We start from the raw sequence: 15,939 nt of genomic DNA on the forward strand, positions 1-15,939 counted from the left end.
ATGCAAGCAATCGGCAGCACGTTTTCAAAAGAAAAGGGTATCAAATCTAGTGCATGCTGTGTTGCATACTCATCAAAGTTATTTATTTGCCGTGATCACGGCAACCCACGTGCAGTCGCTTGCCTCACTGTCTTTGGCACAACTCTGCCACAGTGCTTGAATTTCTGACAGAGTTATTTACGAACATCATCAAATGTACAAGCATTTCAAGCTACTTTAAATGATATGCAAAATTTGAAGCACAGACCAGAGTAATTATTTTTGCAACTGCACTTGTGGATCTGTTTGGATCAACTGCATGTCTGGACGTCGTCATGCACTCATACTATTGTATACAATGTTTTGAAGGATTTTTGAAAAATGCATTTTGCTGGAGGCCGGGGGATGAGTGGGTAAGTAGCTAGATGGATGGGAATTTTTTTTTCCAATGGTGTAAGCATTTGTGAATTGTGCATTTGAGGGGATGCAGGGCTTGGGGGGGGGGGGGGGGGGGAGAAGGAGAAGGGGGTGAAGGAGTCCTACCATATTCCTTCCCTTTAGGATGTCGATCCCACTTTCTTTCCATTCTGTCTTACTTTGTTATTTGTGTGTTCTTCTCTTTATTGCTTTATTTGTTTTGTTCTTATCTCCTCCAGTCCATCCTGCTTTTCTTACTTCCTCTTCATTCCTTCCTGCTTCACTCATTCTCTCTTGTCTCTTTGCTTCTTCTTTCCTGCCTTCCCTTTTGTTACATGAATTTTGTGTTTTGTTTTGTTTGTTGCATGACATATGATGAGATTAAGATAGAAGTAGTAATCACTAAAGATTGGTAGAGACTCTGCATGATTTTTATTTGATCCAGTTGTTTGTCCTAAGGAGTCGTTCACTTTTCCTTGCAAGCTGGCATGGCCCACTGTAAACATAAATTCATGTTGATTTGAATCATAAGGGAATATTTTAAATCCTTACATTTTATAAATTTTAGTCTTGCTTGTAAAATAGCTTTTTATTCAGATCACTTGGTGTAAGGTCTTTGATCCTTCTCAGTTTACTTTGTTTGGTGCGGATTTCATTTGAAGACAGACCATTCTGACACATTAGTTCATGGCTAACACATAAACATGCACTGATGCATGCAAAGACGAAAAAACACACACACATGAGCAAACACACACACACACACACACACACACACACACACACATGCAAACAAACAAACAAACACATGGATATATTTCATTCACCAAACAGACAACTCATCACTTTCGTGTATATTTTATTTAGCTGACAAATCTTCCATCACTTCTTAGTCCTGTGTTTTCTCACACAAAATCAAATTTTTTTTCTTCAGAAAAAATAACTCACTACTTCTGCTGCAAGGAAACTCATTAACATTAATAGCACTCAATAAAAACACTGTCTACTGTGGCAAAAGTTGTTTCACACAAGTAGGCCCCATTTCCAAGCTGGAAACAAACATTGCCCAGGCTGTTAGTTGGAAGTTATAGGCTTGAATGGGTCCATTGAAAACAGCTCTGTGCCAGACAGCCATAACCTTACTTCAACTAGAATAGCAAGCAGTGCTTTACAAAGCTTGGGTTTTGTGTTTAGGGAGAGAGTTCAAACCGGTCATCGATCCTGGAGCTGTTTAAGGATAGGGTAAAGGGGGTGTGGGCAGGGGGGGGGGGGGGGAGGGAGGGAGGGAGGGAGGGAGGGAGGGAGGAGGAGGGGGGAAGGATCCTTATTGATGACATTCTTGTTTAAGAGAGAGGTTGCATCTTGATTGTCTTTGAACAATAACTGTACCTGTTATGGATGGTTTCAAGTTGGGGAAAGGGTTGTAGGGGAGTGGCTTTGTTGTTGCTATTCTTGAGTAGAAGAGAGGTTGCAAGTACAGAAAGTCTTTATGGATTGTGTCAAGTTGGAAGAGGGGGAGGTGGGAGTTGCTTTGTTGTTGCTATCCTTTTGTAAGATAGGCTGCTGCTTGGCAATCATCCAGAATTAGTGCCATAGAAATGATATCACACACTGAAGAATTGCAAACATTTTGAGATTTATTGAGTGTGCCGACAATCCTCACACTGAGCTAATTGGGGAGATGGCCTACTTCTCAATTTTTTTGTGTGGATTTTTTTTATCTGTGTATTGGATGACTGTGATGAAGGTTTAAGGGGGGGGGGGGGGGGTGTACAACTGTTCCTGTTCTTTTGTAAGTTTGGTTGCTCTTTGAGTTGGGTTTCTAACTGGGAAAGTCCAGTACTGCAAGAAAAACATTGTGGAGCTAAATTCAGGAGATTGTCAAAAGTTAACAACCTTTGAAACCAGTGTAGTGCTGATTTTCTTCTTCTTTTCACATAGAATTGCTTCGGTTTACAGGGCTTCAAATTACTGTGGACTTTTGAAGCATTCCATTAGTGATCATGTTGGAGGCAGGTTGAGGAAGGTATAGTGAAATTGTTGTGAACGTGATCAGTTTTTCAGTACCCATGTACAAATACAAATTTTCTGTTTTAATAATTGATGCCTTGATTTGTTGAATTAATAAAAAAAAAATTCCTGAATGTCCTAAAGATAGAAATATTACTGCTGATGGAAACCTGGAGAAAATGAAAATCATTTACTGTACAAACGACCATCGGTCTAAATACTGTTACACGTACATTCTAATAGTTACCAAGTTATACAAATAATAATTCAAGGAGAGAAAATAAGCTTTGCCATAATAATGTTACTATCTAGACAGGGTTTACACCTGCACATGAAGAGCTGAACCACAGCAAATTGATATGGCTTGATTTTTTTTCCCTTGATTTGTTTGCGACCGGGCAAATATTTTCTGAAAAATGTCCATGAATTGAGCCTACCGTTGGACTGATCCCTGCGATTCTTGATGGCAACTATCCATATAAATATTTATGCTTTTGACTCATTCTTGCTCATTACATTTTGTCATATATATATGTATATAATGAATGTTTGCTTTTTGTTTGTTTGTAGCTGTAGTTGAATATACTTTTCTGTTTGTTTTCCAAGCACAACAGAACTGATGAAAAGCGAAAGAGAGCATAACGATTTTGAGTGCCACACAAGGCTAATGACGAATCATGCTCACTGAGCTATGAGGTTCTTCAGCTGTTTTGAACAGGGTTGTGTCTGGTAGACTTACAGGAGCAATTAAAACATCTGATAGAATGATGATTGATTTTCATTTCACAGCTTGTTCCAAGCTTTCACATGTGCAGTTGAAGCATAACGGAATTTAGACATGGTTGAGAATTCAGAGTCTGTGCTGCTGAGATGAAATGGTTCAGGGGTTGTGTAGTTATTTTATTACTGGCATATTGTTCAGGGTGCAAATAAGTGTTGAAAATGTTGAAGTTACACAATGCAGACATTCCTTAACCTAAATAAAGAGAGAGAGAGAGAGAGAGAGAGAGAGAGAGAGAGAGAGAGAGAGAGAGAGAGAGAGAGAGAGAGAGAGAGAGAGAGAGAGATTTAACGAGGGTAACAGAATAAGCATTGGTATACTTTTTTGCATCTGGCCCTCGCGCTAAAGAGGGACTAAATCTGAGCTGAGCATCTCGTTACTCCCCCGTATCTCTTCTGCTTAAAATATATACTTTTTATTTCAAAGATGTACTGTACACGAATGTACAGGCAGATCTGACAGTTGTAAGTTCTTTAAACATGCTCGCTCTCTCTCTCTCTCTCTCTCTCTCTCTCTCTCTCTCTCTCTCTCTCTCGAAAATTAAATTAAGTAATAACTGCATTACTTAAGTGTAATAAAAAGTCACGGGGGAGTAACGAGCCGGGGGAGTAGCGATACGGGGAGTAACGAGCCGGGGGAGTAACAAGCCGGGGGAGTAACGAGACGGGGGAGTAACGAGATGCTCCCAAGTGCAAGTACATGTTGTTTTAGTTTGTTGGAGTGGATTAACTCGAACTTGTATCAACAGTTATTGATTCCAGTGTTGTTTTATTATTTCGCATAACATGTTTTACAGTTTGTTAATAATTACAGGCACCTGTACCGGAGATTATGACCAGTGAAGACAAAAATCTTACATTTATATTAATACTACTGAATAAAATTGCATAATTCTCTGTCCATAGAATGAAATTTATTCACATTATATGCATACATTTATCTGCTATTTGAATCATTTATCTTTGTGAAGTTTGTTGTAGATGGATGATGTTATGCTTGTATTTGTTGTATGTTGTTCTTACTCTAAATATTTTGAGATTCATGTAGAATGTGCAGAATATTTGTCTTTTTGTTTTCTTCCCTTTTTTTGGAGGCAAGGACAAAAATGTATGACGGCTTACTAGCGCCAAAACCTGGGGTTACCATTTTCACATGAAAATGTCAATTATCACGTGTTCTGACTGTAATTCACAGCGATAATGTTAACTCACAGTGTCATTTACTCATGTTCAGTTTTGTCCTCAGCATACTAGCGCCAAAACCATGTTTAAAAAAAGAACACCTGATAATTAGACATGAACACCTGAAAATTAAGCACGATCATTTGATATGATCACTTGATAATTACAATTTATTAATAATGTTCAGTTGTGGCTCACTTCCATATATATATATGAAGTCTTATATCCCCAGACAGATTACTTGAGCTAAAACGAATTGAAACGTTATCTGGGTAAGAAACTTAGTAATTTTTACTGATAATAGTAATTTTCTCATGAAAATTGTCATTTTCAGGTCAAAATTTTGATTATGTGGTTTGGGCGCTAGTAAGCCATGATAGAACTATTCAGGTTTTGGAGAATCACTGGCCCAACCAGCCAAAATAACTTTTTAAAATGTATGTTCATGTTTAAAAAGAAAGAAAGAAAAAGAAACCTAAGCAAAATTGATAATATATACAGTTTGGATATTACCAGTTTGAGTAACTTAACAGTTAGGATGCAAAAACATATTTCTGTCAGATGCTGCACAAAAATTAATAATGGTACCCTTGAATTATTTAGTACATTTACGTACATACTGCCATTGTTCTTGTAGACAGCATTTATACTCATGTCTGTGGCTGCATTTTTGCTTTGGTTGTGGATAGATCCACATTGATGGATGAAGGCATTATTTATTCGTTTTTCTTTTCTGATCATTAATGTTGGCTTGAAGAAAATAGAAAACAGTCATAATATACCCTTATTTTCTTTTTCTTTTACAAAAAAAAAGAATACCTGCCAGTATGTTTTTGCCATGTTTGTGTATTTTCTGTGCCAAGTTCCAATCATAGCCAAGTGAGACAGCACTATGGACAAGATCTCAGAACCAAGGGAAGTAACCAGTGCTCTAAATATAGAACAGCAGTAAGGGAGAGTTGTGTAGAACCAGACCCCTGGCTCCTGAAAGTGAAAAGAATCCATGACTTACTATCCTGGCACTTGAGAGAATATTTAGCATTGCAAGGAACCGTTTTCATGCTTAGAATGAGCATTTAACTGAACAAAGGACGGGCGCAATGGCCTAGAGGATAAGACATCGGTCTCCTAAGCGGAATGTTGTGGGTTCAAATCCCGGCCGGCCGCGCCCGGTGGGTTAAGGGCGGAGATTTTTTCGATCTTCCAGGTCAATTTATGTGCTAGTTCCCTATCCCCCTTTATGTGTACATGCAAGCACAAGATCAAGTGCACACAGAAAAGATCCTGTAATCCATGTCAGAGATCGGTGGATTACAGAAACACGAAAATATCCAGCATGAAAACGGCGTATGGCTGCCTAAATGGCGGGGTAAAAATTGCCATGCGTGTTAAAGCCGTGGGAGTTTCAGCCCATCATTGAAAAAGAAGAAGCTGAATGCTGAACAACAACTTTCATCCGGCTGAAATGATGACTAATTCAAGCCTTAGTGCTCTGTGGGTACACAAGCATTTGTAATGAAAGTCGTTTGTTATTTCAGTGCCTGAAAAAAAAAAAATGGTTACTCTAAAAAAAAAAAAAAATGGGCTCAAACTTTTTTTTTTAAATGGACACGTACGTGCTTCCCCAATTTCAGATCACTCCATTGACTTACGGCTTTGGGGCTATAGCCAATCTGTAGTAGTCTTGGTGATGATTTTTTAGTTTTAGGCTGACCGATTGACTTAAAAATGTTTGAAAAAAATGCTTGATGTGACTTGTTTTTAGTTTGTATTTGTTTTGCTGTACAGTGTGCTTGTAATGTTGTGTGCTTCGTAGTAAACTTCTAGTTTTGCAAACTTTAGATCTCAAAGTTTTGAGAAATAGCTGACTCGTCAAAATTTTGAGAAACAGTGCCTTGAAACAAAAAAAGCAGTCCTAGCTGTTTTATCTTTTGGTGACAGTACATGTTTGTCATTTTGTTGTCTTAAGTCCTTGTTCAGTTCTAGACACTATGATGGCCAGTAAGCTTACAAGATTAATGGATGTGAATTGTGTCTTGTTTTGAACAGTTTCTTTTTTAGTCCCAAAAGGGGCGGGGATGTAGCTCAGTCGGTAGCGCGCTGGATTTGTATCCAGTTGGCCGCTGTCAGCGTGAGTTCGTCCCCACGTTCGGCGAGAGATTTATTTCTCAGAGTCAACTTTGTGTGCAGACTCTCCTCAGTGTCCGAACACCCCCCGTGTGTACACGCAAGCACAAGACCAAGTGCGCACGAAAAAGATCCTGTAATCCATGTCAGAGTTCGGTGGGTTATAGAAACACGAAAATACCCAGCATGCTTCCTCCGAAAACGGCGTATGGCTGCCTAAATGGCGGGGTAAAAAACGGTCATACACGAAAAATTCCACTTGTGCAAAAAACACGAGTGTACATGGGAGTTTCAGCCCACGAACGCAGAAGAAGAAGAAGAAGTCCCAAAAGAAGGTTGTGATACCAGCATTCCCTTATGCTTTGGTTTGCCTACTGTAACATTCACATTGGTTTTTGGTTTTTGGTAATCGGTTATTTGTTGTACACAGGGATGCAACAATTGATGGTTTAAAATATGTTTTTGTTATATTTGAAGCTGGAACATTAATTTTTTTTAAATCTTGTGTTATTTAGCGGTAACTTTCACGTTATAACACAAATGTACCTGTTTGTGCAGAAAAAATGTCAGTTTTGATGTGTTTTGCTTGTTCAATAGATCGTTTAAATGGTACTTTCATTGTGGCAGGCTTGCTAAAAGGGAAGGAACTGAAGAGTCCTCAGTAACTTTCTGTTAAGAGTGACACACTTTCTTTTCTGTCCTCTCCAAGTAAAAGTACTTTGTTTGCAGAAAAAAATGTCAATGCGTTTTAACTAACAACAACAAAAAATAACCTTAGAAACAAAAACTTATTTAGGGCTATGTCGGGGTCACTACTGTCATGAAGTGGATTGTAGTGCAAATAAAGGAGTTACTTTTATGTATACGTGTTCTGCCCTATCCAATTACACTGACTCTTCACTCTTCACACTAAACACTTCAAACACAGAATTTGGGAGGATACAGACTTATTATTTCCTCACCAATTATAACACAATTCTTTACCTCAAAAAACCATCAATACCAATCAACTTCTCGTCCCCACCGTTCATACAATCTCTTCACAATCATTCCATACATGTGATTAATGATATAAAGAAACTATTTCAATAATAAATTACTGCACAAGGTAAAGTGTTGACAGACACTCACGAGTTCGTATCACGGCTCACTGCATGTCGTCATTTACACATCCTTGTGCCGCTGAATCCACGTAGACGATGAATTCCCAGAAACTCTCCTTATAGTTGCCAACATGCACCTTTCACGTTTCTCCCCGAGAAACACTTTCGCCATTAACGAAAAGAACCGTCGTCTCTACGACCGGTGATGATGGAGACTTCTCCGTCCAGCCATCTGCGCCGATGTGGTCTCTCTCTCCACCATCGTCACGCCTCTTCCGTGTGAGGTCCGTCCCTCGCTCACTCTCATGAACTCTCGTCATGGAAACTCCTAAAGAATTAACCCAAGTCTTAATACAACATTCTCTTAAACCATCTCCTCTTCCTAAACTAAAGTCATGTATCATCTCTCTCGTTCTTTCTACATTCACCCTCCGTCCACAGTCAATATCCAAACTCTAATACTTAAACCATGAATCACTTAATCCACTAATGACCCTACCATACATAGTATCACTGTCTTAAACATAACATAAATGCGTAACAAAATTTATGTTCAAGAATTTCCCAACAAAAACCATAATACAATCACAACAAGAATTCTCTTAAACTTCACACTAGAATTTAGTGCACTTTGTATACACTTACATTTACATTCCAGCTATGTATTCAAGCTTCAATAATATACAACATAGTAAATCATTTACCTTAAGAGACCCGTCTCTTGAAAGAGTGTTTGTCCCCGACAAACCTGACACACGCTAGACACCTTGCTCGGTCGAGCCTCTACAACGTTGTGACGTTATTAAACCCAGACCAGCTACATTTCTCATAAACACAACTCATGTCAAACTAGGGTTTTCTCGTGCAACACACGAAACCCGTGATATCGCTTCAAACGTGTCCTAACATATCCCAATTCAATCTTTACGGAGGTTAAAATCACGACGTGCTTCACATCACAACTATCCTACTCACATCTTTGTGACAGTTTTGCTTGTTTGATAGATCTTTTAGATGGTACTTTCTTTGGTCGTGACACTGCTTGCTAAAATGGAAGATCGAACTAAAGAGTCCTCAGTAACTTTCTGTTAAGAGTGACACACTTTCTTTTCTGTCCTCTCCAAGTACAAGTATTTTGTTTACCATATTTTCCGGGTTACAAGGCGCTACAGCGGCACCCCCTGCTTTTAAAAAAAATTGTAATCCAGTCATGCACCCATTGGGCGCAGGGGGCCGATAGGGCGCACCAAAATTGAAAAAGTATACCGGTAACAAACGGTCGAAGAATGAAAATAAGCTGCACATCAAAGGAAGAATGCTTTTGTTTGGTAATACTCCAGTTATGTAACAGAAAACATAGTATTTATTTTTGTATTCATTTTTTTTAATTGTTAGTATTCAAATCCATGTCACCTTTGGTTTCCATGTTACGAAGGTGATGTACTTTGAAGTCCTTGTAATTTACTGAACGTAGACAAACAAAAGGTGCAAGTATTTCTCATTCTTTCTCTGCAGGCCAAGGATATACAGTGGAACCAGAATTTATTGATGAAATCAATTTTTATGGTTAAAATGTAAAAAAAATATCACCTTGGTAACATGGTTTTCACTGGTACACAGCTCTGGAGAATAACCCAGATGTTATGTACAGAAAATGTGACAAATAAGGGGTTTTAACTCAAGGGCTCTAAAAGGAGGATTCCAACTGTACCTTGCTCTATTGTTTATTGGTTTTTAAATGTGAAATTGTTGAGGTTATTAAGATGATTATATTTAAGATTGATTTGAGGCGCTTACGTTGTGTATTGTTGCTGTTATTAAAGGCACAGTAAGAATAGGAATAAGAATAAGAATACTTTATTATCTCATAGAGAAATTCAGGCGTGGTACATAACAATAATACAAACAGGACATTGTTTTTACATAAGACATATAGCACTATATAACAGGGCAGGTTATAAACACACCTCCCACATACCTCTCTGGCCATTCCTTGCATTGTGCTTACGCATTCAGTCATGAACACATCCTCCCGTAAACCATCACAGATACCGTCAGGCTTTTACACACAGTACAAACACCCTTCCATTTGAACGCTCACCAAACGGGAACATCCTAGGTGCCCTACGTAAAGAGAGAGCAATTTTTAAAGAATTAATTTTGCAGATTGTCTCGTAATTAACCAAAGATTGCTTTTGAGACTGTTCTGTTTACATTCGACACAATCAACACCACTTTGCAATGCTGAAATAATTTTTTCTGTGTTCGAAAGCTACAGCCAATTGTTATTATATCCCCTTAGGTACAGTTTTATAACATTATTGGCACATGTAAACAATATGAGTTAATTAATGAACGCTACGAATATGGCAGCCTTTAAGGGCTGTTACACACACGCTCAAACACACACACACACACACATACATACATACACACACACACACACACATACATACATACACACACACACACGCATACGAACACACGCACACACACACACGCTCACAAACACGCTCACACACATGCTCACACACACACAAACATGCTCACACACACACACTTGGCCAAGCGATGTTCCTGTCATACCAAGGAAAAAGGATAACTTCATTGCTAGGCCATCAGTATGTACTCACGTGGGACTGATCTAGTGACAGACGATTCGTTCGCTGCGAGCGATAGCCTATAGCTTTCACCACACACACGCACACACACAAACACACACACGCATGTACGCACGCACGCACACACACACACGCTTGCACGCACACAGCAAGGCACCTCTTACGCACGCGGGACTTATCGAGTGTCAGACGATTCCTTAGCTGCAAGTGAGAGAAATAATTTCAGAACCGGTTTTTTTTTTTTTCCTGGTAGGAATTATGTCATGTTCCAGCAAACAACATGCCTACAAGATCATGAAAAGTCGTTACTGTTAATTGCGCGGCACAAAGTTCCTGATGCTTGTTACTCGCAGGATTAACTGAACATGGTTTGGAATTGGGCAAAACCGCTTACACTTGAGGCAGTGACCGTTGCCGTTATGATCGTTACTTTCGGTGAGTTCTTTTTTTAGGTGTTTCATTTGGGTATGCATATACTGTTGGCTACAACTGTTTCAAACAACTTAGCCAGCTTTAACAAAACAACAAAAACAAAACAAACAAATAGTGGTATTCATTTCTCTATTGATCTATTTATTATTTGTTTATTTATCTATATTTCCTTTTTTTCCTTAATTTATTTATTTGTTTATTTTTAAAAATATATATATATTTTTTTCTATAACCTTTTCCCCCCATAGTTCATTCATCATCTTACATAACTTTTTTTTTAGCAAAATCTAACGATAAGATTATTGAAAAAAAAAAGAAAATGTAGACGACCACCTTTAATTCGAAAGAATACTAGATAGGATTTAAACGAGATGTATAACATCAGATACAGTGAACCGAAGATAAAACTGGTGCAAGTAAAGATTGTAATAGCACGTTTTATAGTCAAAGTTTAATAATGGGTATAAGAGTAAACAATGTTGGGTGTGTGAGAAGTTGGAAAACGAAAGGCATGGGTTGGGACAGGAGAGAGAGAGAACAAGAACAAATCTTTAATTGTCTAAGGCCACAGCCCCTTACAATAGTGGTTAAAATAACAGCAATAGTATCTGCACAGTTATAAATTATTGTCACGCATAAAATTCAACAAATACATTAAGACCCTGATGACATGTCACTGAACCTGATTTATAAGGGTTCGTCTCTTCTGTAACATGAAGAACACAAATCTGCTGAAGCTGTTCATCACATTATCCTAATTACTGCCACAGAAATACACAAGTTGTTGTTGCAGCGTCTTAGAATTCAAGATTTTCAAATACTTTGCTCGAAGGTCTTGATAAAAAGGACATAAAAATACAACATGGTGTTGATCTTCTTTAGCGTATCACCAACTCATGTTCCTAAAAGGAAAATTTCCTGTGAGGACGTTAAGGACCCCCATTTCATTTCATCTTCTTTATCAGCTGTACAGAGAGGACAGTTTCTTGTCGTTTGGTTTGGTGCGTACCAAAACTTGTGAGCGTTGATTTCGGATACTCCTGCGCGGAAACGAGTAAGAGCAACAATTATCTTCGATTAATTCAATGTATTTCTCTTTTTCCAAGCATGTTTTGTAACAATTATAAATGTCGAAATGTTCACTGCATTCTAAAAAGGAGAACCATTCTTGACAAAAACAATCTTGTAATCGTCTTTTAAACTCTTGTAAGAAACACTTCTCATTCCCAACCATTCCGTACATCCACACAGCAGCAAAACCATTACAACATAAAAGACTCGGCACATGTGAGACCCAATTTGTGTGGCCCTTCGATGCCAAATTACATAAAGCTTTATATGCAATCTTGGAATATCTTGCTAGGACAGCAGTGTAAACCAGTATTTCACACATCTGACGAGAGAGAGAGAGAGAGAGAGAGAGAGAGAGAGAGAGAGAGAGAGAGAGAGAGAGAGAGAGAGATATGGGGGGGGGGGAGGCAAAGATGGGCAGGAGACAGGTCCATGACTAGCCTTTTACTCCCCCGTTCTTTTCAGATGCCCCATTACCAGACAGTTACTGCCAAAACCCAGCATCCACCCTTCCACCTCCAGAGAACTGCATGGAGTCCACTCCAAGCGTGACGATCAACTGCAGTCATCGTCATCACTTCCTCACATGTTGGGTAAGGAAGTTCACCGCATACCAGTTCTGCGGATACCGTAACTGTGGAAAATCATGACGTCATCGTCAATACTTCCGATGACGTCACGACGTCGGCCAAATCTGCCAATGTCTGCTTCTTCAAACAGTCACGACGGTATCGTCACAACTGACGTTATTACAAAGAAAACGGAAGTAAACCATGACATCACAGCGGACGACCTCGCAGAAGACACCACGATTTCAGGTGACGTCATGCAGACAAGACATGAAACTGAAGTTCCTGACGCAAGTGCTGATGGCGTCACTGCATCTTTGGGTGTCCAAGACAACTCTTTCACTGAAACTACACCAACGAGCACGACAACCGTCAACAATGGGAGAAACGTTTCTGCAACAGACACGCCCGGAGCAACAAAAATGACCTCCAAAGACCCTGTGAAATGTCACAATTTCGGGAAAACCTGTATACAAGAACACTGCACGTGCAAATGCGTGCAGAACATCCCCAACACAAATCAAACTCTTCAGAAAAAGCAAAAACAGAAGACAGAATTTACGGAAGAGGATCTGCTAATCAAATATATACATCAGCCAGAGCACGGCGCAACATCAGCGCTCGGGAATACTTGACGGTGTTTGTGGGTACTGTGTGTTTTCTTCTTCTGCTGGCTATCTTTGTGTCTGACTGTAAGAAGTTAGTTGAGACTATACATGTATGCAGCAGTCAGAGCAAAGACACACACTCACCCTGAACATTACATTTGATCCCTTGAAGGCCCACTCCGCCTCGTGAAAACAGTTCGCCTCAACGTCTCAGATCTGGCCAGGCTTTTACATGGGATAAGACCAGCCCTCCACTTGGTCACATACCACTAATGAACAGCCTGGGTGCTACATGGGATAAGACCAGCCCTCCACTTGGTCACATACCACTAATGAACAGCCTGGGTGCTACATGGGATAAGACCAGCCCTCCACTTGGTCACATACCACTAATGAACAGCCTGGGTGCTACATGGGATAAGACCAGCCCTCCACTTGGTCACATACCACTAATGAACAGCCTGGGTGCTACATGGGATAAGACCAGCCCTCCACTTGGTCACATACCACTAATGAACAGCCTGGGTGCTACATGGGATAAGACCAGCCCTCCACTTGGTCACATACCACTAATGAACAGCCTGGGTGCTACATGGGATAAGACCAGCCCTCCACTTGGTCACATACCACTAATGAACAGCCTGGGTGCTACATGGGATAAGACCAGCCCTCCACTTGGTCACATACCACTAATGAACAGCCTGGGTGCTACACGGGATAAGACCACGCCCTCCACTTGGTCACATACCACTAATGAACAGCCTGGGTGCTACACGGGATAAGACCAGCCCTCCACTTGGTCACATACCACTAATGAACAGCCTGGGTGCTACATGGGATAAGACCAGCCCTCCACTTGGTCACATACCACTAATGAACAGCCTGGGTCCCTGTGCACAGTGGTATCTTTTTAAAGAATTAATTTAATAAAAAGCACTGGTGCCTTTTTCGGAAATCAATTCATATAAAAATTCCAACTCACCACAGCAAGCAGTTAGGGGGCCCGGTAGCTCAAGTTGGTAGAGCACTGGACTTGTGATCGGAAGGTCGCAGGTTGGAATTCGGGCCGGGACGGACATGAGTCATGTCCCACCCCCGTGTCACCACATTGGAACGTAAAGGATCTTGGTCATTCTGCCATAAGTGCAGATGGCGGATACCACTTAAACACGCATACACTTGTGTATCTCGTCAAAAGCCGTGAGGGCGTAAAACTTGAATCATATAACCCAAAGGGGAAGGGTGATTTTTGGAATGTCTTCAAGTGGAGGGATGGTCTTGTCCTATGTAAAAGCCTGTCCAGGTCTACAAGTGGAGGGATGGTCTTGTCCTATGTAAAAGCCTGTCCAGGTCTACAAGTGGAGGGATGGTCTTGTCCTATGTAAAAGCCTGGCCAGGTCTACAAGTGGAGGGATGGTCTTGTCCTATGTAAAAGCCTGTCCAGGTCTACAAGTGGAGGGATGGTCTTGTCCTATGTAAAAGCCTGTCCAGGTCTACAAGTGGAGGGATGGTCTTGTCCTATGTAAAAGCCTGGCCAGGTCTACAAGTGGAGGGATGGTCTTGTCCTATGTAAAAGCCTGGCCAGGTCTACAAGTGGAGGGATGGTCTTGTTCTATGTAAAAGCCTGGCCAGGTCTACAAGTGGAGGGATGGTCTTGTCCTATGTAAAAGCCTGTCCAGGTCTACAAGTGGAGGGATGGTCTTGTCCTATGTAAAAGCCTGTCCAGGTCTACAAGTGGAGGGATGGTCTTGTCCTATGTAAAAGCCTGGCCAGGTCTACAAGTGGAGGGATGGTCTTGTCCTATGTAAAAGCCTGTCCAGGTCTACAAGTGGAGGGATGGTCTTGTCCTATGTAAAAGCCTGGCCAGGTCTACAAGTGGAGGGATGGTCTTGTCCTATGTAAAAGCCTGTCCAGGTCTACAAGTGGAGGGATGGTCTTGTCCTATGTAAAAGCCTGTCCAGGTCTACAAGTGGAGGGATGGTCTTGTTCTATGTAAAAGCCTGTCCAGGTCTACAAGTGGAGGGATGGTCTTGTCCTATGTAAAAGCCTGGCCAGATCTGAGACGAACTGTTTTCACAAGGCCTTTGACGGGATACACCAGGGACACTTCAAATCCAGTATTAAGTGTCAATATTGCCATCCATAGAGTCAGTGTGGAATCCAGTACTTGCAGTTCCTTTTATTACTTGACGCCACGCAGAGTCTATAGATTTTACCATGCTTTTTTTATTTTTTTACTTATGGTAAAATGCTTTTTCATCTGCAGCGTTATGTATTCTTTGGCTTGTAGCTCTCCCGTACAGTGGAACCCCCTTTTAACACCTTCACAAATCTGAGAAAATCGTGTCCCAAAAAGGAGGGAGTCTTAAAATGGAGGTAAATTGACAAACATTTTGAACAGAACATCTGAAAAAGCCAGGTCTTAAAAGTAAGGAAGTCTTAAATTTGGGGGGTCTTAAAAAGGGGGGGGGGGGGGGTGTGATCTGAAGACAGCCCTTGTGCCCTTGTGTCCATGAATGGAGACAGGGATATCCTGACCACCTTGAGGTCAGCACTTGTTGCTGACACTTTTAGAAGGAGCTGGGGGAGGGGGGCTTTACTTTATTTTGTGTTTCACACACACACACACACACACACACACACACACACACACACACACAGAGAGCAAAGTTCCATGGAAATTACTTATACAAAGCTTTATTCTAATGCCCATTTGTTATATGTAATGCATTCAGATGTGTGTGAATAGACTTTACACATTTATATCACAGATGATAAATGGAGCTGACAGCATGAAAATGCCATGCATATCAAAATGAATGTTTTCTAATTCATGAAAAAAAAGAAGTCTGTAGCACCAGCAATCCCTGTGAAGAAAAAAAAGAAAAGAGAAACACACCTGTTTTGAAGTGCTTGTTCTTTTCAGTTTATATCTGAATATATTCTTTGTGCGAAAGGCACCTTCAATATTAACTACAGCTAGTCAATCACTATTTCCTTGCAAATAAGTTTAAAGGGAGGATACAGTACACAAGACTAA

At 40.4% G+C, this 15,939-nt stretch overlaps 1 protein-coding gene across 1 annotated transcript in view; it reads left to right on the forward strand.

The window, feature by feature from the left end:
• LOC138982417 (glycylpeptide N-tetradecanoyltransferase 2-like) overlaps window positions 1–15,939 on the forward strand; it is a 72,514-nt gene that overhangs the window by 38,724 nt on the left and 17,851 nt on the right. The window lies entirely within an intron of this gene.

Source organism: Littorina saxatilis, linkage group LG12, assembly GCF_037325665.1.
Source record: "Littorina saxatilis isolate snail1 linkage group LG12, US_GU_Lsax_2.0, whole genome shotgun sequence".
NCBI classification, from domain to species: Eukaryota; Metazoa; Mollusca; class Gastropoda; order Littorinimorpha; family Littorinidae; genus Littorina; species Littorina saxatilis.